General features: G+C 41.4%; 2 long non-coding RNA genes across 9 annotated transcripts; one reads left to right on the top strand and one right to left on the bottom strand.

The window, feature by feature from the left end:
• Nucleotides 1-6,925: 6,925 nt before the first annotated feature.
• Nucleotides 6,926-8,300, bottom strand: LOC119330485. Its single transcript, XR_005160128.1, has 4 exons — nt 8,189-8,300; nt 7,405-7,446; nt 7,260-7,325; nt 6,926-7,180 (listed from the first exon to the last, which is right to left on the bottom strand). It is a non-coding gene; the product is annotated as an uncharacterized LOC119330485 (long non-coding RNA).
• Nucleotides 8,301-8,445: 145 nt separating this feature from the next.
• LOC119330460 lies at nt 8,446-14,116 on the top strand. 8 transcript variants are annotated; one of them, XR_005160124.1, is made up of 12 exons: nt 8,446-8,596; nt 9,544-9,634; nt 9,696-10,303; nt 10,398-10,545; nt 10,693-10,815; nt 11,251-11,325; nt 11,458-11,577; nt 11,695-12,892; nt 12,987-13,237; nt 13,362-13,553; nt 13,692-13,740; nt 13,892-14,115. It is a non-coding gene; the product is annotated as an uncharacterized LOC119330460 (long non-coding RNA). The 8 variants fall into 8 exon arrangements; XR_005160125.1 differs by lacking the exons at nt 13,692-13,740; nt 13,892-14,115 and having other exon boundaries at nt 8,448-8,596; nt 11,695-11,799; nt 12,630-12,705; nt 12,800-12,892; nt 13,362-13,637; XR_005160119.1 differs by having other exon boundaries at nt 13,362-13,605; nt 13,692-14,116.
• The last annotated feature ends 2,390 nt before the right edge of the window (nt 14,117-16,506 follow it).

Below are 16,506 nucleotides of genomic sequence, written 5' to 3'. Positions count from 1 at the left end.
GGCGGCGGGGAGGTGTCCGTCTCGGACTCCGTGTCCGGGTCGGCGACGGCGGCGGCGCGGCTCCGTGCGGGAGACGGTGGCGACGGGAGGCGGGTCAGCCTGGCTCGGCTGGGCTTCGGTCCAGTCGGGCACGCGCGCGTTTTTTTAAACAATTCCGCCGAAACTAAGAAAAATCCTAGAAAAATAAATAAAAATGTCAAAATGTCAAAACAAATTTTCACCATCTAAATAAAATATTTAGAATGAGATGAACATTTTCTTGGCCCTAAAATGCAGTTTTGAAAAACGTGCAATTTTTCCTAAATTCAAATAAAATAGCAAAAACTCTAAAATAAACCTTATTTGATTTTTTATTAAATCCTCAATATTTCTTTATTTTGGGAAAGTCATTTTATTCCCTCTCTCATATTTTATAATTGAAATAATTGAAGATAAAATAAATAAAACCAAATGATCCTATTATCAAAATTTGAGAAAACTCAAATATGAAATTAACGAAATCCCCAACTCTCTCCGAGGGTCCTTGAGTTGCGTAGAATTTCTAGGATCAAACCAAAAGCAAGATAAAATATGATATGCATTGATGATCTACTGTATAACATTCCAAATTGAAAATTTGGGATGTTACACATGAGGTGTTTCTTTGATTGTCTTTCTTATGTGTGGAGGTCGGGATCGCGCGATGGTTAACTCCAACCAACCCTTCCCCTAAGAGCATGCGCTTAGTGCTTGGTTTTGATGACTTGTAGATTTTTGCAATAAGTATGTGAGTTCTTTATGACTAATGTTGAGTCCATGGATTATACGCACTCTCACCTTCCACCGTTGTTAGCCTCTCTAGTACCGCGCAACTTTCGCCGGTACCATAAACCCACCATTTACCTTCCTCAAAACAACCACCATACCTACCTATTATGGCATTTCCATAGCCATTCCGAGATATATTGTCATGCAACTTTTCACCGTTCCGTTTATTATGACATGCTCCATCATTTTCATATTGCCTTGCATGATCATGTAGTTGACATCGTATTTGTGGCAAAGCCACATTCATAATCTTTTCATACATGTCACTCTTGTTTCATTGCACATCCCGGTACATCGCCGGAGGCATTCATATAGAGTCATATTTTGTTCAAAGTATCGAGTTGTAATCCTTGAGTTGTAAATAAATAGAAGTGTGATGATTATCATTATTAGAGCATTGTCCCGTATGAGGAAATAAAAAAAGAGGCCAAAGAAGCCAATGAAAAAAGAGAGGCCAAGAAGCTAAACAAAAAATAAAGAGAGAAAAAGAGAGAAGGGACAATGCTACTATCCTTTTTCCACACTTGTGCTTTAAAGTAGCACCATGATCTTCATAATAGATAGTCTGTTATTTTGTCACTTTCATATACTAGTGGGAATTTTCATTATAGAACTTGGCTTGTATATTCCAGTAATGGGCTTCCTCAAAATGCCCCAAGTCTTCGTGAGCAAGCAAGTTGGATGCAAACCCACTTAGTTTCTTTTGTTGAGCTTTCATACATTTATAGGTCTAGTGCATCCGTTGCATGGCAATCCCTACTCACTCACATTGATATCTGTTGATGGGCATCTCCATAGCCCATTGATATGTCTAGTTAATGTGATACCATCGTCCTCCTTTTTTGTCTTCTCCACAACCACCATTCTATTCCACCTATAGTGCTATGTCCATGGCTCACGCTCATGTATTGCGTGAAAGTTGAAAAAGTTTGAGAATACTAAAGTATGAAACAATTGCTTGGCTGAAACCGGGGTTGTGCATGATTTGAACATTTTGTGTGACGAAGATGGAGCATAGCCAAACTATATGATTTTGTGGGGATGAACTTTCTTTGGCCATGTTATTTTTAGAAGACATAATTACTTTGTTAGTATGCTTGAAGTATTATTATTTTTATGTCAATATTAAACCTTTGTCTTGAATCTTTCGGATCTGAACATTCGTGCCACAATAAATAAAATTACATTGATAATTATGTTAGGTAGTATTCCACATAAAAAATTCTGTTTTTATCATTTACCTACTCGAGGACGAGCAGGAATTAAGCTTGGGGATGCTTGATACGTCTCCAACGTATCTATAATTTTTTATTGTTCCATGCTATTATATTATCTGTTTTGGATGTTTAATGGGCTTTAATATGCTCTTTTATATTATTTTTGGGACTAACCTATTAACCGAAGGCCCAGTGCTAGTTTCTGTTTTTTTGCCTATTTCAGTGTTTTACAGAAAAGGAATATCAAACGGAGTCCAAACGGAATGAAACCTACGTGAGGATCTTTCTTGGACCGAAAGCAATCTAGAAGACTTGGAGTTGAAGTCTGGGACTCTACGAGGAGGCCATGAGGCAGGAGGGCGCGCCCAGGGGGTAGGCGCGCCCCCACCCTCGTGGGGCCCTCGTAGCTCCACCGACGTACTTCTTTCGCCTATATATACTCTTATACCCTAGAAACATCAGGGGGAGCCACGAAAACACTTTCCCGCCGCCGCAACCTTCTGTACCCGTGAGATCCCATCTTGGGGCCTTTTCGGGCGATCTGCCGGAGGGGGAATCGATCACGGAGGGCTTCTACATCAATACCATTGCCTCTCCGATGAAGGATGAGTAGTTTACCACAGACCTTCGGGTCCATATTTATTAGCTAGATAGCTTTTTCTCTCTCTTTGATTCTCAATACAAAGTTCTCCTCGATGTTCTTTGAGATCTATTCGATGTAATACTGTTTTGCGGTGTGTTTGCCGAGATCCCATGAATTGTGGATTTATGAACTTGATTATCTATGACTATTATTTGGTTCTTCTCTGAATTCTTATATGCATGATTTGATATCTTTGCAAGTCTCGTCGAATTACCGGTTTACTTTGGCCTACTAGATTGATCTTTCTTGCAATGGGAGAAGTGCTTAGCTTTGGGTTCAATCTTGTGGTGTCCTTTCCCAGTGACAGTAGGGGCAGCAAGGCACGTATTGTATTGTTGCCATCGAGGATAAAAAGATGGGGTTTATATCATATTGATTGAGTTTATCCCACTACATCATGTCATCTTGCTTAATGCGTTACTCCATTCTTATGAACTTAATACTCTATATGCATGCTGGATAGCGGTCGATGTGTGGAGTAATAGTAGTAGATGCAGAATCGTTTCGGTCTACTTGACACGGACGTGATGCCTATGTTCATGATCATTGCCTTAGATGTCATCATAATTATGCGCTTTTCTATCAATTGCTCGGCAGTAATTTGTTCACCCATCGTAATATAAGCTATCTTGAGAGAAGCCACTAGTGAAACCTATGGCCCCCGGGTCTCTTTTCCATATATTGAATCAACTTGCCAATTTCTATCGCCGTTCCTTTTTATTGCAATCTTTACTTTCCAATCTGCACAACAAAAATACCAAAAATATTTACTTTACTATCTCTATCAGATCTCACTTTTGTGATTGGCCGTGAAGGGATTGACAACCCCTTTATCGCGTTGGTTGCAAGGTTCTTGATTGTTTGTGCAAGTACTAGGTGACTTGTGTGTCGTCTCCTACTGGATTGATACCTTGGTTCTCATAACTGAGGGAAATACTTACGCTACTTTGCTGTATCACCCTTTCCTCTTCAAGGGAAAACTAACGCATGCTCAAGAGTTAGCACCGTCGACCAGCTCCTGCTGCTTAATGAGGCCAGTGAGAATGTCGTCGTCGCCGGCCAAGGAAGTCAGCAACGCTAGCTCGTCGCGATCGCCGGCGCGGCGAGTGCGCTTGTGAGAGCACTCGTGTGCCGGTGAGAGCTTGTTCGAGGGCTCCGCGGCGCGCTAGGACATCTCTGCTGCAGCTGCCGCGTGACAACGGGACCTCTCTAGTGCTTTCGCGGGCTTAGTCTTTGCTCCCTGGTTATATGTCCACCCGAAACTCCTCCTACCGGTCATGGCAGAATGACTTGACAGGAAAGACCAGTTTTGTGGGTGATGAGGAGAGGAACTGTGAAGTAATTTTCAATTGGGTAGTTTTTATAGCCTGGTGCTAAGTGTGAACACATATTGGTTGGATCGGTGTGAAAAGATTTGCAATTACTTATTGCATTGTAATCTGCAATGTGACAAGAAACAAGGTTAAAATTTATTGATGGTTCTGGGCCTACAAATCCCGTTTCTGTTGTTCTGGATCATCGCATACAGTTCTTATGGATCAACCGTATGCCACGCACCGGAAGGCTGAAACATGGGTCCGTGTTCTCGGATGTACGTGTACGTTTCTGCCCACTATCACACATGGTCAAGATATCACCATCATGTCCGATGGATGCGTCGTCGCGCCTCCCACGGGGTGCCAGAAGGTTGACCACGTGGTTGCTCGCCGTTGAGGCGGCCGTGGCACGCTCTTCTCGTCGTGGAAGCGGCCGCGGTGCGCTTTGCTCGCGTTCGTCCGCATGTTTTGCTCGACATTGAGGCGGCCGCGGTGCGCTCCGCTCTGGCATCCCTGCGCGTGCTCTGCTCGCCGTTGAGGCAAATTTACAATGGCAACAATTAATATTGTCTTACATATTCAGGATAATTTAAAATGCCACATGATGCAACGCCCAAAACACTCACGACCTACATATACAACTATAATAAAATATATGCTAAAAGGCTGAGCTGGTGGCCTTCCGACGGCGGTCTTCTTGGACTCCATGATCAGCATAGCACCCTTGCGGTCGTTCATTCCATGTGCCCCGACTCGCCTCCGCCTACGGAACTGCTGGCGCTGGGAGGCTCTTGGGGCTGCTGGGCCTCTTCCAGAAGAGCTTGACAGCGTGCAATCGCGTGCATGATATCTCCGCGGAACAGCTCCATTTCCATGTCTCTAGCCTGGTAGCAAATTCCGTCCATCACCTGCATCCTCAAGATATCACGTTGGCGATGTTCTACTTCCTCGGGGACGTCAACTCCGCCAAGGATATCCTTGAGCCTGGCCACCACATCGTCGGGATCGAGGTTGACATGACCGCCGCCGGCAATGATGAAGCCGCAGGCTGGCTGTGTCTTGACTGAATCGCAGAGGTCCTCTGCCCATTCCTTGAGGGGCATCAGGCTCTCAATGAGCACTGGTGACGGCGACTCTTCGGGTGGGTCGTCAATCATGCCGCCGAGCAGCTCTGGGTCTTTTGCACGATGGATGGCAAACTGCTCATCACACTTCCTCTCCAATATGTCGATTGTGCGCCCAAGGACTGTCACACCGATATCGCTACCGATGGGCCATGGTGCCTGCACCAGCCGATGAAGATCTTGCTCCTCGACCTGCTCCGACTCGTTCTCCTCGTGGAAGATGTAACGCAGGTACGGGTCGACGTTGAAGCTTTGTTCATTGCCTGGCATGCTTGAATAACTAATGGTAGATGGGTGAGGACTAGATCTGCGCAGAGTGCCGCGATGGTGCGTTGCCGACTGGGTTATATGCAACAAGCCATTAGCTGGTGGCGGGAAACAAATGAGTGAAGAGGCGTGGATTTTACAATTCACCCATGTGGAGCGCGGGAAGCATTTCTTGGAGCGCGGGAAGACTAAGTGGAGCACACACACAACCCGAATACCATATGCGGTGCCACGTGTTAACATAAGGAAACGTATGTGTAACTTACTAATCATTGCACACGAGTACTCGTAGACGCATCATGTGCGATACTCCTAGCCACCGCAAGCAACTAGTTTGCATTTTTCAAAGTTTTTTGTACAAACAGAATCGCACACGAACTAACTATAGTAACCGTCTGTGCTATAATTTCTCATTGCAAACAATTCATCCGAGTGGGCTGTTTGCTGCATATCACACACATCTTGTTTACACGAATCGTTTATGTTCTTTTGGCTCATTGCAAATAGTTCATCTATGTGAACTCTATGCCGCATATCACAAACATCTTGTTAAGTTGAACCGTTTCTGTTCTCTTCCCTAATCGAAAACAGTTCATCCGAGTGAACCGTATGTCGTATGTCACACACACCTTGATCTGACTGACCATTTCTGTTGCATTCCCTAATAGCAAATAGTTCATCGGAGCGAACTGTATGCCGTATATCACGCACACATTGTTATGACTGCCCGTTTCTGTTGTCCTGTCTAATCGCAAACAGTTCGTATGGATCAACCATATGGCCCCCATCGTAGACGTAACTAAAATCTAAACCGTGTTTGATGTCTCCTTGATCGCAAACGTTTTGCATCTTTTTTGACAGTTTTTGTACATCCCCGTTTGCATTAATGCATCACACAAAGTTTCGTCAGAGGGTCTCTGATCATAGTGTCGCGTTAGTAGCATCCTGCAGTAGTGGTTCCATTCAAATCATGCAAATTTGAGTCCAAAACAAGAGCAAAAGTGTTTGGAAAATTAGATATGTTTGGGACGTATCACCTCTATTTCTTCTAGATAAGGGAAAATATAATCTTCAGCATTAGTTTTTGGAGAATCATCATCAGTATCACCAACATCACCAAAGAAACCACCCTGTAAGCATACTAAATAAAATTCAGTAATAAGTTTAAAAAACTCTCTACTAGAATTGTTAGTTGTTCTTTCAATAACCTCTTCAATAAAGTTCATATACTCAGCATCGCTTGTAGCTTGTTCCACAGTCTTCTCCATTTTGTTAAAATTTTGTTTTTGTCACTCTAAATTTTGCCAATTTTTCTTATGCCACTAGATTTTGGCATTACACTTTTGTCACTCTTAACTTTTGACAATTATCACAATTGACATCACAAACAACAAGATCCAGGCAATCTTCTGGGGCAACCTGAATTTTACAAGGAAATGAAGAAAGAATTTGTTAAAATTTATATGGTGTCAAGTAAATATTTCTTCTAAATCAGTTTTTAAACATTTTCTTTCCCTTTTTCATACCTCTGTTTGTATGTCAACATTCAATGTAGCCTGATTTTCTATTGCCATTGAAGTTCCTTCTTCTGGGCAAAGCTTGATAGAAAAATAATTTGTCCTATTAAAAGCTATGCACAAGTCTCTGAACTTTTTATTAGCTTACTTATTACATTTCCCATATTACCTGTTGTGTAATATCTACATTTGTGTGAACTTGAGTAGCACGCTCTTCAAGTCATTATGCTTTAATCATTTGCTCATTTTGGGCTACCGCCTTAGGTGCAAATACTTTTGGTGATGATATCTGCACATAACAAAGAAAACCATCATTCATTTATCACATGAACACCAACGATCAATTTTTTTTCCAGAAGACGATTAACCTTTTTCTGCTTCTTAGTTGAGTGGTACTCAACAAACTGATAAAGTTCCCGTAGACTCGAATCTTCCTGCAGTCATGTAGTTCAGATCATGATTTTGTAAACCACTAATTTTCTTTTTGGCTCAGGAGCTATTTTCAATACTCACCTTAGGAGCTATTCTCTTCCTTCTCTCTGCTTCTGCTACTACCTGCATTTCGGTTTTATGAGAATTTGCTTGTCAAATAAGTCCACCACACTATTAATTTTTGAATTACAGAGTAGCTCAATTTTTTGGGTTCTCACCCTCCTCACAACTATTATAATATCTCTAAATTGTGGTCTGTTGCTTTTTTCTCCATCATTTAGCTATCAACAGAAGACTACAATTCTTTTTTATAACACCAATGAGAGAATTCTTATTTCTTCAAACATTTTCTTAATAAAAGACAACTTAGAGGCAAAAAAACACAACATCTATACAACCATGCCCCCTCCCCTCCCTGCGCTGCTTATTTGAACAACAAGTTGGCATCATTTTGACTCAACTTGCCTTAAGGTTAAGTAAAAATTTCATTTAATTTTTTATTGCATAATTGAGCATCTCTTCTTACTGACATTTTTTGTTTCAAGCTAGCTACAAATTGCACGTTACTTTTTAACACAAAGTGGACACATTACTGAAAATGTATCACAAACTTTGCCCCTAATTGATTTTTTTTCATTTGTGTTCAAAATTCAGAGAAACATACATGGAGGTTGTTTGTTCTGACAGATACAACAAATTCATTATTTAAGCAGTACAATGCATCATAGTTGGCACATAAACATGTAGCAAACAATAAACATGTACAATTCAAAATAGAGGAGAGGAGCAAGACAATCTCGTGTGAAGTTACAGATTTCATCTTTGTGGACGACCATAGAAGTTGAGGAGGAAGAAGTCCGACCACCTTCTGTGAGAAGAGGCCGCTGCTTATCTTGATCTGATCCGGCAATCACCTGAGCAACCCTCGTGCAGCTGGGTCGCCTCCAGTAGACCTTCCCATCGTGCAGGTCGGAGAGTGGTTTTCTTTCATCGCGTGCAAGGCACAGACTTCTTTCAACAAAATAGAGGCGATTTGATGTCTCTTTATCGGTGTGTCTCACTTACTGGTGGGACCTAAACTCTTTCCTATTGAATCACTTACAGGCGGGCCCATGACACTGTCGGGGTGGATGCACTTTCCCCATTTCTTCTCCAATCCGCAGCCAGCAATTCCTCGTCGGCGACACGAGCGCACCACCTGCCTCATCGGCGGGAGAAGCTCCACATTCCCCGACGGGAGACCAGCTGCTTCTTCGCTCGTGCGCCAATAAAGGTGCTGCTACTGTCTTCGTCATTCCTTCTTCCTTATTATGCTGCTGCCCTCTTCTCTGTTCCTCCATGCTTAAACGAGGGTTTGAGTGAATGCTTGTGGCCCCTCCTCTGACCATCTCCAGATCCATGCAGCAACATCTTGTAGGGAAACGTGGTACTGTAGTTGGATTTGATTAGTATGTAGTGCGCTGGATTCGTGGACAACGGGTAGCCAGCCATTGTTCAGAAAACCATGTGCGTGTGTGTCCTGCTCATATGACTAAAATGCAGCTGTGAACGAACTGAACGTTGGTTTTTTTATTTATTGTTCTGAGATGCACATTGTGTTTCTTGGGTTGGTGGAGTAGCTATGCTGTGAGTGCACTAAGCATTGCATTTCTTTCTTTGGTCATTGTTAATTTATTTGGGTGGAGAAGAGGATCAACAAACCGAATTAGTCTGCCTATCCTAACTTGACCGCATGCACTAGGACCTAACAGGATCAATCGTAGCATATCTTAGGCCAATGATTCAATTCCCTTGAAATTTTTTAAGAATCTGTAACAAAGAGCTCAGCATGACCATTACCATTACAACATGCCACATGGATATGGTGATATGATGGGATCCTGGCTCTGGCTAGTTCCTTCACCCAAAACCTAGTATTGATAGTTCCATTGCTAAGGCGTTGCCTGATTCTTTCTCTCTCTCTCTCTCTCTCTCTCTCTCTCTCTCTCTCCTTTTTTCCTCTGTTAATTTTGTACAATAGACATATTTCACAGTTTGGTAAGACTGGCACTGTTGGAGGTTTGAGACATGTTATTTTGAGAACTGGAATATGTACATGTGTTAATTATGCTTTTCCAAAGATTTTTTAATTATTTATAATGCATGTTAAAGAGTAAGAATCCATGTTATAATTACAGCACAATGGTGATAATTAAATTCCATTTTCTACGTATATCTCAGATGGAAGTTGGGAGTATAAAGAAAAGGCATATCAAGTGCTTGAATGAGTATGGTCCTGCTGCTTATCCTAATGAGCATAGAAAAAAACAAGGTACATTAAATTGAAGTGTGACTCATATTTTCATGGTTTTCTTTTTTGTTTTCACAAACAGGGTATTCAGGATGATCCTCTTGAATTGTTCTACAATCTGATAGAGTCACTCATTGATGAACAAAAGAACACAATCAGAAAAATGGGCCTTGGTTCTTTGTTGGAATTGAAGTGTTCTTTTTCTCCTATTGGAATATACCATTGGCTTGCATTCCATTTTGATACAGCCACAAGAACAATTAATCTTGAAAACAGTTTCTTATTCAACATCACACCCAATACTATCCAGATTGTGTTAGGAATACCAATGGGCAAGAAAATTCTTGACAAGAATTGTTCTACAGAAAATTACATTTTGGTTCATGATATCATAAAGTGGGAAGGAAATTCTCCATCTGTGAAAGACTTGTGTTCAATGATAAAACCAGACATGCAAATTGATATGTTTACAAAGACATTCTTTCTTCTTGCGATGGCTTCATTTCTGTGCCCTTCTTCAGATAGCCTAGCAAGCTCACAATATTACAGTGTTGCACTGATGCTGGACTGCCTTAGTGACTTTAATCTATGCTCATTTGTTCTTGAATGGTTGACTGTTGAAATTTAAATATTCAAGTCAACACCAAGGAGTAGGAGTTGGATGCAGGTGGTTGCAGTCTCTTATTAATGGTAAGTATTTTTGCTAATACTTTTAATGCAACCGTTTTGACAACAACCAACTTCACTTTTCTTTTTTTACTGAATGGATTTCTACTGCATGCAGGCATCATATTTTGAATTTCTGAGAACTTCAGAATTCATTCTTGGCTACCAAAATACCCAGGATTAGTCTGTGGACTACAAATATAGTCAAATCATATATAGCTCTTGACTCAGAAGATTGTTCGTCTGACTCATTTGGAACATTAGCTGTAAGTGAAGAAGCGCCTACCACTATTACATTTTTCCATGTTGTATGATCTTTTTAGAATTGCTGCCACTTTTAGTAGTTCAACATTTTTTCATGTGTTGTAACTCCATTCTTTTTTCTCACTACTTTAATGAATGCACTTAAACAGTTAAAGCACATATCTGCAACGCCATTTAGAAGTTATCACTTGCAAGATGATGATTTTTACAGGATCCCAAGCACCATTCAAAATTATATTCATGATAAGATGCAAATTGAACACAGTGTCGAGGTACCTTCTTCCTCTAATCAAGTATTCATCTTTCTAGTCTGCCTCCTTTTATATTTATTATTTCTTAACAATAGGCCAAATTGAACCTGCAAGTAATGACCCAGAATTTGTTCCAAAGAATGATTGAGTATTCAATTCCAACTGTCAAGACATATGTAGATGATATGTTGCAAGTTCTTGTCGGCAACCAGGACTCCGACAAACATTTGCCTGTTGTTGCACCTCCCAACAGGATCTCAGTTTTCCCTCAAGTAGACCTTTCTTCTATATTTGAGAATTTCTGCTTAGAAATACCAGTGTCGTAATTTGTTGATGAAGTAGTACTTGAATCATTCTTCAAAGTGATCATAACAAATATAGTGACCACATTCATCGAAAGTGAGAATGGTATTGTTTTGTTAGAGAAATTGGCTAACATTTAAGAAGATCTTCTAGGTCCTAAAAGAATTGAACTTCCAGCTCAAAGACATGAAGAATACAAGTATGTTGGAGACATTGGTATGACGAAAGGTATAAGATATTTCTGTTTCTCATCCATATACTACATTTCTTTTCTCATCCATTTACTGATTTCTTTTCTTTACAAATTTATTGGCATTCCTTTACTAATTCAACTTTTTCATGTTCTTCTTTTTGCATCAGAAATGTATGCTCAGTTATTCCCAAAAGAACAAAGCACATTCTTAAACATGAATGAATCTATACATGAAAAATTAAGATGGAAGGACGTCACAGTGGAAACACCCCTTGTATCTCCTCATGGTATTTATTACATCTTCTTAACTTTATATACACCAACCTTTTTGAACATATGCTTGTACAGTACTAGCTACCAGTTCTTCTCTCATAGAAACTATTGCATCGAATCAATTTTTGTAGGCACACATCCTGAATTGCAAAGGAGTGCAAGTTATCAAATTGAAAGGAATGAGTTGACTGTACCTGCGTCCACTTGCAACATGTTGACCAACAGAAGTAGTTCAGGTGGAAAAAAACACCATTCTACACAGCTGATAAGTGGGCCGGGGTCTATCATTGAATGAACATCTCTTTGGTCCTAAAACTAACTGTGTGCTAGTAGAAACATTCTATGGAGAACAATCGTTTGATCTGTTTGAAGATTTTTCCTCCAGAAGCAATTGCCCAAAGTAGCTACCACATTAGTACTGCTACACATGCAGTTCCAAATGCAATAGGTTCTTCTTGTAGAGACACAAAACCAACCCAGGGTGGTTGTTTTCTAGACCCAATTCCCTCTAGTTCCAAACCAAGTTGCTCAAAGCTAATGTTTGCCTACACAGGTCTAATCTCTAGTTCTAGTGCCACACTACACATACCTAGTATTCAAATAGTTTCCACATCTCAGACAAAGCCATGCTCTAGGCACTTGAGCAGTATAAAAACACATTCCAAAATACAGTTGTGTTGTTCAACACACGTGCTGAACGAAGTTTCAGAAGGGCCAGCTTATTGTGTAATACAAGGGAAACAACTGTAACACAAAAACACTTCTCTACATCTATTGAGAATGAATTATACAATACTATCCTGTCCTACTTGAGAAAAGTTGAGTACAGGCAAAAATGATTTCCTAATACATTAATCTTGTTGTTTTTCTTCCCTTCTCAAGAAATATAGAGATGTACTCCTATGTAGTATCTTCTAACAAAAATTATTTGTGCATCCCTCGTATTTTCTAGATAGATCATAGATGGTTGATCAAAAAACGTTAACTTTATCAATGATGGAAGATGCATGGTTAGATGCATAGGCGTGTGATGGACTATTTCTCAGATCTTGTTATGTCTAATCAGTACATGCGACAGAAGAATGGCGGAGGCTTACCAAATGAAGTTTTGACACACGTTATGTATTCAGACATTATTGCAAGTTAAGCGTCTGAACTTCACTTTTTTCTTCATTTAGTTGTATTGATAGGTACTCAATACAATCAGTTTTTGTGAGATTTTTAAAACATGTACAGATGCTTCTGATGAATCCACATTTGGATCACTCTCAACATAAAACATTTTTCTCAGAGGTCAGTGTTGGATATAGGCTAGAGAGAGCTGGACTGGTAAGCTTTCTTTCCGAAAGGAACAAAAAATATATTCTCTGCAACTTATTTTTTACTTCAATGTCACAGTACCTTATCATTTTCTCCAAAACAGGTGCATAGCCCTTTCCCAGTGCACAACAAACCCAAAGGACCTACCTATTAGTTTCTTGTTGTTGCGAATTTCATCGATATGAGCTTTGACATTCTCGATCCTGAGAGAGATTCAGACAAAATTCTAACACAAATTTCAGCAGTGTCTTACAATTTCAAGATGCTTTTCATTGCAAGCTATCCACATTGCCCTTTCTTCAACATTCAGAGTTTTGGAATAAGGCACATGAAAGTGACAAAGTTGGAAACAAGGTTTTTTCTCTCCCATCATAGTAGAGAGCTCTTTGCTTACACACAGTTCTTCTTTCAATTTTTTTTACTATTTTGGCACACACTATGATGCATGCACTAAGTATTTTTTTTCATTGCACTACAGGGAATCAGTTAACACAGGCATCTACGTCTGGAAGTACTTTACAAGTTACAATGGCATCGAAACTGATGTTTTCTCAAAAGTTCATATTATTCTTTTATTTAAAACAATGTTTCAAGTTATTCTTTTGCTGAATATCATGAGACAATGAGGTGCAAAACTAATTTCTTCCTTGTTACCCATATTAATCTTCAGGTAGATCTGCAAGCTTTACAAGAGAAATTTGTGTTCCAATTGCTTCAAACAAGTACAACGGAATAAAAAGTTCATATTCTTGCTCATCTAGCTTCAACACTTGGAATAATTAAGATTTTGTGTTCCAAATTGTTTCAGGGTCTGGACAAGTTCGAGTAATTGGGAACTCTAGCATTGGAGAACTTAAGTAATGCATCTTCTAAAGAATCAAAATTATTTTGCAAAAAATGTTTTTTTCTTCTATTTGTAAATTATGTATTCACTTTTCTTTCTAACTTTTATAAATGATCATAATGAGTCATGCTCACTATCTGCTCATGTACCTTTGACACTGCAAGTAATTCAACTTTCTATTCCAATTTACAAGTTGGAGTTCAGCATGGCAAGCAAAAGAACAACTTAATGTACCATGGTAGTTCATCATGGCAAGCAAAAGAATACCTCCAAGTAATGGATCACTACACAGTAACAGGAAACACTGTCTTACAAATGTAGTAGATTTTTTTTTGAGAATTTAGCAAACATTAAAGTACTGGATTACTGAATGTTTACTATCCACAAATAGTCATTTTGAAGTGGCTACTTTGAAACTATCCAGGAGTTGATTACATTTTCTGTTGAGTGAATGTTACTGTCAAGTATAATAGTTAGTATCTAGTTTTCTTTCCTGCCTTTTTCATTTAAGATTTTAGTACAGTTTTTTGTTGAGAACACATTTCTTTAGTGACTATGCACATCTTCATTGAGGAATTAACAAGAAAAGAAAGAAAATATACTAAAAAGAAGAATAAGTGGTGGAGGAGGAGAAGAAGAAAAGCAGGAGGACAAGCAAAAGTAACAAGTACTAGCAAAGAAAGAACAAAGAAGAAACCAGAAGCAAAGGAAAGAAGAAGCACGCACGTGAAAGTATCAAACAGAACAACGGCGCGGGCACCAACTAGACCGCCCAGTTGCGCAGCGTATTCAGCGAGAGGAAAGCCTCCACTCGCGTAAGAGCATCTCTAACATACCCCTTATATCCCACCAAACTGTAAATAACCGCCAGTTTTCAGTTTTGGACAGAAAAGGTACCCAAACAGACACCTTATACACCTTCGACCTTAAGTTTTTAAGGGATGCGGCAAAAAGCTCCTCGTGATCTGCAAAAACAGAGTTTTTGTGTCCGCTTCTACGACGCCATGTATCGGGAGAAAGCAGTTGGCGAGAGCCCAACTACCACAGAAACATCTCCATGACCCATCAGCGTCCGCCGTCCGAGCCGCCCTGCCCGTCCCTATACGTCGGTCGTCCACACCGGTCACTGCTCGCCCGCATCTCTCCTGCCTCGGCCGTCGGCCGCCCGCGTCTTCCCCGCTGCAGTTTAGGTCCCCGTCCGCCGGCGCCCGTTCGCCCCCCGGTCGCCACCTGCCCGCGTCGCTCCTGCTGCAGTTCCGCTGCTACCTGCCCCGATCCATCTCGGCTGCCGCGTCTCAGGGGTTCAGAGCGCGTGGCTCGCCGCTTCTCCTCAGCCGAAGGTGGCGGCGTCCCCGTCCTTGTTGCTCGCCGCACCGGCCTCGAGGAAGGTTCCTGAGTCGCCGTTGCTTGGGGTTGTGCCGGCGTCGAGGTGGAGATAGGAAGGGCGTGTCCAAGAAAAAAAGTGAGCTAGTTGTGGTCTTGCTTGATTTTTTTTTGAGGCAAACTCCGAAGCTTTTATTACGACGTCACAATGTTTACATGGACGAAAGAGAGTCCGTCCGGCTGTCCCAACCAAACATGTCGGCCAACCGGAAGGAATAAAGCATGCTTCGCGAGCTTGTGAGCCTCGATATTTGAGCTCCTAAATTCGTGGCAAAAATTACACAAAAGGAAATTTGATCAATGCTCTATTTTTTTCATGTATGATCGCACCATACGCTGTTGGATTGTTCTCTCGGATGTCCTCGACCACCACCTTCGAGTCGGACGCCACTTGTATAGTTGAGACATTCAGATTATCCGCAAGGGCCAACGCCTCCCTGATCGCCATGCATTCAAGAGTGGCCGGATCGGAAGTGCCTCCAAAAACCACAGCCGATGCTCCCAGAAATTGGCAGTAGAGTCTCTTGATATTGCCGCAACAGAACCATGTCTCCTTCCCCTCCCCATTGCAGCATCTACATTCAGCTTTGTCAGCCCTGCTGGTGGAGGAATCCAGCTCGTCGGACGAGGAATAGGATTGCCACCCTGCCTCATATTAACCGATTGGATAGCTTTAAGTTCCCTGATGTAAGACTGAATAAAAGCATGTACTGAAAAGGGACTTTGGTATATTTGCTCGTGGATCGCCTTGCGACGGGCTCCCCACAAAGCCCAGAGTGTGACCACGAGAGTAGTGAAGTTCTCATGGGATAGAGCCTGGTGCATGGCAGAGAGCCATCTCTTCGCGTCACCTTCTTCGTTCCTACTCAGTGCATCGATGATATGTTCAGATGACAAAGCCCAAGTACTCCGGGATACAGTCCAGTTTAGCAAAGCGTGTCTCCAAGTATCTTCCGCTCCGCAAAGGACGCACGCAGGCGTGTCCGCCATATTTCGATGATGCAAGAGTGCCGCGGTTGGAGTGGTGTTCTTCGCAAATCTCCATAGGAAAATCTTAAGCTTCGATGGTACATTAAACCCCCATAGCTTAGTCCATATCTCACTATCAGCTTATGAATGAGACGACCCCCCTTGCTCATATAACCAAGCTTCGCTGCTTAGTTTCTTCTGGTGGATCATATGGTAAGCAGTTCTAACCGAGAAAATGCCCCGTCTGTCCTCGCTCCACGCCCAAAAATCCTCAATCTGTCTAGTGCAGAGAGGAATCTGCAAAATAGTCTCCGCATCGATTGGAACGAATGTTGCCCGGATCAGCTGTTCATTCCAAGAGCAAGTGGTGCTGTTTATGAATTCAGAACTTTGTGAGGTGGGTGTTGGACCAGAGATGTTAATGGTC

Source organism: Triticum dicoccoides, chromosome 1B (genome assembly GCF_002162155.2).
Source record: "Triticum dicoccoides isolate Atlit2015 ecotype Zavitan chromosome 1B, WEW_v2.0, whole genome shotgun sequence".
Lineage (NCBI taxonomy): Eukaryota > Viridiplantae > Streptophyta > Magnoliopsida > Poales > Poaceae > Triticum > Triticum dicoccoides.
This window is presented reverse-complemented; position numbering and strand designations above follow the sequence as displayed.